Consider the following 10,859-nt stretch of genomic DNA (forward strand, 5'->3'; position numbering starts at 1 on the left):
ATGATTGTGTAGTTCTTATACTGTATGTGAAATGGGATAACAATTGGAGGTAGGCTCTGAGAAGATGAAGATGTATCCAATAAACCCTAAAGCAATCACTAAAACAATAAAACAAAGAGATATAGCTAATGAGTTAACGGAGGAAATAAAATGAAATCATAAATAAATAATCCCAAATAAGGCAGAAAGAGATGAGAAACTACTAATGAGATGATACAATTAAATGTAACTATATCAGTAATTACATTAAATGTATATGGTCTAAACACTTCAGTTAAAGGCAGAGATTGTCATATTGGATAAAAAAGCAACACTCAGCAACCTTCTGCCTATAAGAAACCAACTTTGGATATAAAGACAAATAGGTTAAAAATAAAAGGATGGCCAGATTGGTCAAAGGGTACAAACTTGCAGTTGTAACATGAATAAGTTCTGGAGACATAATGTACAGTATGGTGACTGTGAGAGTTTTCAGAATCAAAATGAAGTCACTTATGCCAAACCCTAACAAAATGGAGTCAGGAGGCCATAATGGAGGGGCTCTAACACACACATGCCTGTGATAAAAAGTATTCCAAGTACTCTCCGAAAACCATAACTTTGCACAAGGACCACCGCAATCTTGCACAAAAAATACTTATGCAGACTGGGTGCAGTGGCTCACATCTGTAATACCAGCAGTTTGGGAGGCCAAGACAGTCGGATTGCTTGAGCTCAGGAGTTCAAGACCAGCCTGGGCAACATGGAGAAATCCCATCTCTACAAAAAATACAAAAATTAGCCAGGTGTAGTGGTGCACAACTGTAGTCCCAGATACTCGGGAGGCTAAGGTGGGAGGATCAATTGAGCCAGGGAAGTGGAGGCTGCACTGAGCCACCATTGCACCACTGCACTCCAGCTGGGGTGACAGAGTGAGACCCTGTCTCAAAAAAAAAAAAAAAAAAACACTTAGGCGAGGATGTCTGCTCAGCAACTGCCTATTCAGCCTTTGACTGACGCCACCCTTGTTATTAATTCTTGTAGCCAAGAATAATCGTTTCAAAATAATTTCTGTAACAGTCTTCATTTTGCCTTTATAAGTTTCCCCTTGCCTCAGCCTCCCTGGATATGCCTATGATCCATCATAGCACATGTCTTGGATTATAATCCTGCTAATTCCTGAATAAACCCATTATCTTTGCAGAATCTCTCTCCATTGTTATTTTAGGTTGGCATGATAATAGTTCATAATAAGGTATTCTATACTTGAGATTTACCAATAGAATAGATCTTAGGTATTTTCACCATACACAAGAAGAAGTAGCTATGTGAGATGATGGATATGTTAATTAGCTTGATTGTGGTAATTATTTCACAATGTATATCAAAACATCACATTGTACACTTTAAATATATATAATTTTTATTTGCCAATTGTACCTCAGTAGAGCTGGGGCAAAGTGAAAGGATGGAAAAGTATATACTGTGATAACACTAGTTAGATGAAAGCTGGAGTGGTTACATAAATATCAAAGTAAATTCAAAAGCAAAGATTATTGTCACAGATAAAGGAAGTTGTTTCATAATGACAAAAGGGTCAATTCATTGAGTGGAAATAATAATTCTAAGTGTTTATGCACCCAAGAACAGAACTCCAAAATGTATGAGGCAAAATTGAAGAAGCAGCAAGGATAAATAACAATTATAGTCAGAAATCTCAATACTTCTTCCTCAATTATTGCTACAAGTAGGTAGAAAATTGCGAAGGATATAGACAAGTTGAACATGCAGCCATAAAAAGGATGAGTTCAGGCTGGGTGCGGTGGCTCACGCCTGTAATTCCAGCACTTTGGGAGGCTGAGGTGGGTGGATCACAAGGTCAGGAGTTTGAGACCAGCCTGGCCAACATAGTGAAACCCCGTCTCTGCTAAAAATACAAAAAATTAGCTGGGTGTGGTGGCGGGTGCCTGTAGTCCTAGCTACTCGGGAGGCTGAGGCGGGAGAATTGCTGGAACCTGGGAGGCGGAGGTTGCAGTGAGCTGAGATTGCACCACTGCACTCCAGCCTAGGCAATAGAGCAAGACTCTGTTTCAAAAAAAAAAAAAAAAAAGGATGAGTTCATGTCTTTTGCAGGGACATGGATGAAGTTGGAAGCTATCATCCTCAGCAAACTAACACAGGAACAGAAAACCAAACACTGCATGTTCTCACTCATAAGTGGGAGTTAAACAATGAGAACACATGGACACAGGGAGGGGAACATCACATACCAGAGCCTGTTGGAAGGTTGGGGGATGAGGGGAGGGAACATAGAAGACAGGTCAATAGGTGAAGCAAACCACCATGGCACATGTATACCTATGTAACCTGCCTGCACATTCTGCACATGTATCCTGCAACTTAAAATTAGAAAAAAAAAGCCCAGCCAGTGGGGGAAAAGAAAAAAGTTGAACAGTACTATCAACCAACTTGACATAATTGGCATTTACAGAAGACTCAACCCAACAAAAGTAGAATAACACGTTTTTTTCCAAGTGTCTGTGGAACATTTACCATAGTGCATACACTGTGTCAGAAAATAAGGATCGAATAATTTAAAAGGATTCAAACCATACAGAGCAGGCTGTTTGACAACTAGGGAATTAAATTAGACATCAATAACAAAAAGTTCTCTTGAAAATCCCCCACATATTGGAAACTAAACAACGCATTTCTTAATAACATATGGGCCCAAAAAGATATCAGAAGGGAAATTAGCAAGTATTTTGAAATGAATAAAAATGAAAATACAGTATAACAGAATTTGTAGAGTGCTACTAAAGCAGTGCTTGGGGAGAATTTATAGCACTAAATGCTTATGTTAGAAAAGGAGAGGCCAGGCGTGGTGACTCATGCCTGTAATCCCAGCACTTTGGGAGGCTGGGGCTGGGGGGGCATGGATCACCTGAGGTCAGGAGTTCGAGACCAGCCTGGCCAACATGGTGAAACCCCATCTCTACTAAAAATACAAAAAAATTAGCCAGGCTGGTGGTGGGCGCCTGTAATCCCAGCTACTTGGGAGGCTGAGGCAGGAGAATCACCTGAACCTGGGAGGCGGAGGTTGCAGTGAGCCGAGATTGTGCCATTGCAATCCAGCCTGGACAACAAGAGCGAAACTCTGTCTCAAAAAAAAAAAAAAAAAAAGGAGAAAGAAGAAAGAAAAAAGAAAAGGAGAAAGGTCTTAAGTCAGCGACCTCAGTTTTCACTTTAAGAAACTAGAAAAAGGAGAGTAAATTAAACTCAACATAAGCAGAGGAAAGGAAATAATTAAGATTAATTGAGATCAGAGCAGACGTAAATGAAATGTGAGACAACAATAAAAACCAAAACAATAGAGAAAATCCAATGAAATCAAATGCTGCTTCTTTGAGAAGATCAATGAAATCAATAAATCTCCAGCCATACTTACCAGGAAAAAAAAAAAAGAGAAGAGAGACAAATGACCAATAACATGAATGAGAATGGTTATATCACTATAAATTCTAAAGATATTAAAAGGATAACAAGAAAATATTATAAATAAATGTATGCCCATAAACATGACAACTTAGAAAGACACAAATTTCCAGAGTTCCACCAGTTATTAAATGTGAATCCTTCAACAAGTTATTTTAAGTGTCTAGACCTCAGTTTCTTTGTATTAAAATGGTAGAGTTTGTGAAGAGCAAATGTACCTGAAGTTATTAGCCATTATTATTATTACTATTCTTATCTTGGATTCAGACTTACAGAGCAAATGAGGATTTGGATGGGACTGAGGAAAAAAACATGTGATTCACAAATAGTTACTGCAGGAGCTAATTGATTTGGTAAAATGCTCTTGATTGGACCTCTGATTTTGTTCAATCTCATTGTTTTTGTTTTAAAAGTTTTCCTGCTCACTAAAGAGTACTTATTGGTGCCTTGTGTATTAAAAACCTGATTGATCACTATCATTAAATTGTGCAGATAAAAGGATTTCTTTTTTTTAATTTTATAAATTTTCTCTCTCTCTCTCTCTGTTTTTTAAACTTCTCCTTCTGGAACAGAGCTACCCTATAGACAGTGTGCCCAGAGTATCCTTTTTTTTTGAAACAGGGTCTTGCTCTGTCACCCAGGCTGGAATTCAGTGACACGATCACAGTTCACTGCAGCCTCAATCTCCTGGGCTCAACCAACCCTCCCACATCAGCCTCCTGAGTAGCTGGGACTATGGGTATGCACCACCACACCTGGCTAATTTTTTTGATTTTTTAGTAGAGACGAGGTTTTGCTGTATTCCCCAGACTGGTCTTGAACTCCTGACCTCAAGCAAACTTCCCACCTCAGCCTCCCAAAGTGCTAGGATTACAGGTGTGAGTCACTGCACCTGGCTAGATTTCTTAATTCAATAACTGGAAATTTTAATAATCTTTACTACCTAGGGAAAAAAATAATCTTTAAAACATTTAGTTTTCATTCCTGGAGCCTACAGCAATAAATAAACTTAATTCAAACAATTTTACTAACCTATGACTCAAAGTGAAATTTAAGGAACTACTCATCAAGTGATCAAGTAGGTGAATGTTTTTTTGCCTGGTGTGTAGTCTTTTTCAACTAAATTCCTCATATGAACTGCTGAAAAGAGAAAATTATTTGAGTGACTATTTCCTCAATTTCCTTCATTTCTTTAAGGAAAAATGACTGGTACCACTCTACATGCATAGGAAAGAAGTTAATTCATTACACAGGGTGGACGCCTTAGGGCATCAGGGCTTAATCGCTTTACAGAACCTCAGTTGAAAACGCTGATCTACAGAAACAAGACACCATCCACCCATCTCTCAGGGTTGCTCCAGGGATGATCAAAATCAAATCCTTTAAAATCTCATGCGCAACAAACTTAATGCTGCACTCTAAGATAATGCAGAGTTACTCATTCATTATAATCAGGATGAAACTTTTAAAAATGTTTATTTTTTTAAATGAAGAACTTATGCCACTGTCTTAAAAACAGGAAATACAAACAAAAAATATCTTTCATAAACACCACCTAGAGAAAGTCAAATTAATATTTAAAGTGCATATCCATCCTGGTTAAAAAAAATGTATTTTTATATATATATGTGTATATACATATATTTTTTTTTAGTTGGAGTCTCACTCTGTCACCAGGCTGGAATGCAGTGGCACGATCTCAGCTCACTGCAACCTCTGCCTCCCGGGTTCAAGCGATTCTCCTGCCTCAGCCTCCTGAGTAGCTGGGACTACAGGCACCCGCCACCAGGCCCAACTAATTTTTGTATTTTTAGTAGAGACAGGGTTTCACCCTGTTGGCCAGGATGGTCTCGATCTCTTGACCTCGTGATCTGCCGGCCTCGGCCTCCCAAAATGCTGGGATTACAGGCATGAGCCACTGTGCCCGGCCTATTTATGTATAATTTTTAATACAAGTGACGTGGAAGTTTGAAACCTAAAGAATAGCTTTTCCTTCAACACCAGTCGGTACATAGACTTAAAAATTGATACATAATGATTGTACATATTCTGAAGTACATGTGGTATTTTGATACAGGCATACAATGTATAATGAAATCAGGACAACTGGGGTATCCATCATTTCAAACATTTATTTTTTTGTGTGTGCTGGGAATATTCCAAATCTAAGACTTTTGAAGTTGAGAAGGATTTGGAAGAGAAAACTGAGGCCCAGAGACTGGAAATGATTTGACCAACACAGGGAAGAACTTGGGCTGGGGCTGCAGACTTCTGCTGCATAGCCAGAGATCTTTACTCTCTCTTCACTGTGTGCCTGTCATGCAGATCAGTGATATTCTGGCTTTTTTCAAGTATCTTTTCCCTAAAATATCTTTTCCTTTTCCTGGTAAGTATGCTTAAGAGGAATCTGCTAGAGAATGGAGGAAGAAGGAACTTGGTTAACATTTTTTTTTTTTGAGACAGAGCCTTGCTCTGTCACCCAGGCTGGCGTACAGTGGTGAGATCTTGGCTCACTGTGACCTCCTCCCGGGCTCAAGTGATTCTCATGCCTCAGCCTCCCAAGCAGCTGGGACTACAGGCGTGCGCCACCATGCCCGGCTAATTTTTGTATATATGTATATATTTTTTTAGTAGAGAGAGGGTTTCACCATGTTGGCCAGGCTGGTCTTGAACTCCTGGCCTCAAGTGATCCACCCGCCTTGGTCTTCCAAAATGGTGAGATCACAGGCATGAGCCACTGCGCTCGGCAATAAACAGCTTTTGATAACTTGGTTAGTTAGATTTTTGTCTGGCTCAACTTTTTCTTGTTGTTGTTGTTAGAAAATTGGATTGGCAGGTCAGACATAGTGCTAGTGAGTGAAATAGACCTAATTACTTTATAATGCATTTTAAATTTAATGTTCAACAAAGGCCAGTTACTCTACACACAAATCAATAAACAAACAACCAAAGCTGATTGTTGGGCCACAAAAAAACATTGCAAGCTGATTGCTGGCTGCCTGGTTTCCTAAGCACAGCCTAATGCAATTTGAGATAACCTTGAAGCTTTACACAAGCCTTACTGAAAGAGCTATTTTGAAATAGTTGAGTGGCCTGTAAACAATTTCGGGTAGCCTGTAAATTGTGTAAAACATCTCAAAGCACCTTTCCAAATTCTGACCATGTTGAGCAGGAGTTGAAAATGAAGCTCAGAGATGGATGTATGACAGCAAAGAAAGTGGGAAGGACTAGAATGGTGTGATTTAAGGGGCACCTGGAAGGTTTTTTGTCCAAAAAGCTCTTTCCCATTACACGTCAAATGCCTGAAATTCTTTCATTATAGACTGGAACCAAATGACTAAACAACTGCCTTAGTGGGGATTAGTTTTGGGAGCCGAGGTGAGAGGACCACAAGGAGAGCAATTGCTGTGAAGGGCAGGTGGCTTCACCAGGTGGTCTCTCCAGGTCCTTTCCAACTCTGTGGAAATGAAAGTGTGGAGGCTTTTGTCGAAAGTTTCTTCCCTCCCTCCCTTCCTTCCTTCCTCCCTCTCTCCCTTTCTTTGTTTCGAGTCTCGCTCTGTCACCCAGCCTGGAGTGCAGTGGAGTGATCTCAGCTCACTGCAACCTTCACCTCCCGGGTTCAAGCGATTCTCCTGCCTCAGCCTCCCGAGTAGCTGAGATTACAGGCGTGCACCACCATGCCCGGCTAATTTTTGCATTTTTAGTAGAAACAGGGTTTCACCATGTTGGACAGGCTGGTCTCGAATTCCTGACCTCAGATGATTCGCCTGCCTCAGCCTCCCAAAGTGCTGGGATTACAGGCATGAGCCACCGCGCCCAGCTGAAGGTTTATTTCTTTCTAAATGCGATTTACTTCTAAAACAAGTCACTTTATTTATTTTTTTGGCCAATAGAGCATCACGTGGTTTAACATGCAGTTCTCATGAACTATGTAAAACTGTTCTGCTTTGCAACTCAAATTGTTCAAATGTACTGTTCTGCACATTCAATTTTTGATTTGTTTTCTTAAAGTGAAAACTATCTTAATATTTCAAAACAAATGCATTTAAGTAAAATAAGAATATTTCATTCCTATATAACATGTATCTCAAAAGTCTTAAATTACTCTCCTGAATCATTAAAATATCAGAACAAAATTTATCCTTATAGCAATGATAAGAGCTGTGTCCCAAGCCTCACCTAGGATAGGGAGAAGGGAGATCAACATCACTGTCTAAAGGGTTAGAATTTGACCAGTGTCCTTTATAATAGTGTTTTAAAAATGTATGTCCTATGTTTTCACCCAGCTTTAATGTTTTCTTAAAATGTGAAGGCATGGATTTTAAATGACTCATTAAAAATATAAATTATAGGCCAGGCATGGTGGCTCACACCTGTAATCTCAGTACTTTGGGAGGCTGAGGCTGGCAGATCACTTGCAGTCAGGAGTTCGAGACCAGCCTGGCCAACATGGTGAAACCCCGTCTCTACTAAAAATACAAAAATTAGCTGGGTGTGATGGCATGCGCCTGTAGTCCCAGTTACTCGGGAGGCTGAGGCAGGAGAATCATTTGAACCCGGAAGGCGGAGGTTGCAGTGAGCCGAGATCGTGCCACTGAACTCCAGCCTAGGAGACAGAGCAAGACTCCATCTCAAAAAAAAAAAAAAAAAAAAAAAAAAAAAAAAATTAGAGATGTTAAAAATGTGTGACAGTATGGATTTAATCAGGAAATGAAGACAGGCAGAATGAACCATTTTAAGAAAAGGAGAGAGTATAAAAATAGTGAATGTGTCCATGAGGTGCTGGCAGTAGCTAATATTATGCCACTGGTAAATCACTACCGAGACTCTGCATTAGGACGGTGGCATTATGGTTGGTGTTTCCCTTCTGCTTTCCAGACTTTCTGGAATGCTGTTATAACGTTTTTATCAGTAGCTATGTTTGTCTGTATATACTTACATTCTACTGTGATTCACAAGAATACAACAATAATGTTTTTTGCAAATTACAATTTTAAAAGTTGTCAGCAGTGAAGCATTAGGATGCAGTTGAATGAGCACTCGTTTGAGAAATCAGGAAACCCGGATTTTAACCCCAGCTCCACCACCATGGTCAAGTGATGTTTCCACTCTGTGCCTTGGTTTTTCCATAGGTAAAATGAAGAGGGTGGACAAGATGGTCTCCAAGTACTCTTTGCAGTCCTTAGTCCTCTGGCTCCTTTCTGTCAACATGTGTTTAATGATTACTCCATTCAAACTTAAAGTACTTAATATTTCACAAGGTGCACTTAAGTTTAAAGATAATATGTAATGTCCAGGTGCGGTGGCTCATGCCTGTAATCCCAGCACTTTGGGAGGCTGAGGCGGGCGGATCACCTGAGGTCAGGAGTTCGAGACCAGCCTGGCCAACAAGACAAAACCCATCTCTACTAAAAATACAAAAATTAGCTGGGCATGGTAGTGCACACCTGTAGTCCCAGTTACTCGGGAGCCTGAGGCAGGAGAATCGCTTGAGCCTGGGAGGTGGAGGTTGCAGTGAGCTGAGATCCCACCACTGCACTCTAGCCTGGGTGACAAAGCGAGACTACGTTTCAAAAATAAATAAATAAGTAGAATAAAATAAAAAAATAATATCTACCAAATTTCGTTTGTTTGTTTCGTTTGGAAATGGAAAAGAAACCCTATCTGCCTTATGGTCAAAGCAGCCATCCTAGAGCGGGTCTGACAACAGACAGAAGCCAAGAATTGACAGGGCCTTCTGTTTATTCCAAATATCTATTGAAAATAGAGCCATAAAGAACAAAAAGGGCTGGGCATGGTGGCTCGTGCCTATAATCCCAGCACTTTGGGAGGCTGAGGCAGGCAGATCACCTGAGGTCAAGAGTTCGAGACCAGTCTGGCCAACGTGGTGAAACCCCTTCTCTAGTAAAAATACAAAAATTAGCAGGGCATGGTGGCACACGGCTGTAATCCCAGCTACTCGGGAGGCTGAGGCAGGAGAATTGCTTGAACTCAGGAGGCAGAGGTTGCAGTGAGCCAAGATCGCGCCACTGCACTCCAACCTGGGGGACAGAGAAAGACTCCTTCTCAAAAAAACAAAAAACCCCAAAAGAGCAAAAAGGAAACCAGTGTGTAAACATCAGCAGGACATTTGCCCAGAGAAGTAAGGAGAGAAACATGGGCCTGGGAATTTTGACTGGATGAATTCCATGTAAAAGCTGCCCTCTTTGACAGTGGTATGAAAGCAGGTGTGAGCTTTCAGCCTCAGTGCTGACATTAAGAAACTATGTTATCTGGGTTTAACTGTCCGGAGACAGTAGATAGAAACCTTTTCATCTGAGAGGAGTAACATTAAAGTTGGTACTCTAAAATCAAACTCTAACATTTAGGTGAAGAAAATGACAAAATTTGCTTCAGTGCTCTAAGTACTATAGTCCTGTTTAAACTCTTCCCATCCATTTCAGCATCATATCAGCAACAGAGACCAAGACTGCGCCCCCAGTATGGCACTATTCTTTGAAGAGACATACTGGCCACTTGGTGGCAAGTTGACTGTATTGGGCCCTTCCATCCTGGAAATTGATCCTCACAGGGAGAGATACTTATCCAGGCATGAGTTTGCCTTTCCTGCTTGTACAGCCAGCACCACTCTATGCAGCCTTATGGAACTCCTGATCCATAAGTATCCTACACGGCATAGCATCTGACGAAACTACCTCTGCACAGCAAAGGAGGTGCAGGAGTAGTTCAAATGCCATGAGCTCCACTGATCATCTCATTTACCACACTATCCAGAGGCAGCTGGTCTCATAGAACACTGGAGCAGCCTTCTTCTTTTTTTTGAAACAGAGTTCTTGCTCTGTTGCCCAGGATGGAGGCTGGAGTGCAGTGGCACCATCTCGGCTCACTGCAGCCTCCACCTCTCAGGTTCAAGCGATTCTCCTGTCTCGGCCTCCCTAGTAGCTGGGATTACAGGAATGAACCACCATGCCCAGCTAATTTTTTTTCTATTTTTAGTAGAGATGGGGTTTCACCATGTTGGCCAGGCTGGTCTCGAACTCCTGACCTCAGGTGATCCACCTGTCTCAGCCTCCCAAAGTGCTGGGATTATAGGCATGAGCCACCATGCCCAGCCTGGAGCAGCCTTCTAAAGGTACAACTGAAGTGTCAGCTCGGAAGAAACACTCTGAAAATGGGGAGCCAACCTTCAAAGTATAGTGTATTTGTTAAATCACAGACTGCTATATGGTGCTGTGCTCCAGTGTTAAGGATACATGAGTTCAGAATCCAGGCGGTGGAAAGATGAGTGGCCCTGATTGCTTTCACTCTTAATGACCCACTGGGAGCTTATACTTTCTGTCATTTTAACTCTGGGCTCTGCTAAGCTGCAAGTCTTGTTTCTCAAA

Source organism: Pongo pygmaeus, chromosome X, assembly GCF_028885625.2.
Source record: "Pongo pygmaeus isolate AG05252 chromosome X, NHGRI_mPonPyg2-v2.0_pri, whole genome shotgun sequence".
NCBI lineage: Eukaryota > Metazoa > Chordata > Mammalia > Primates > Hominidae > Pongo > Pongo pygmaeus.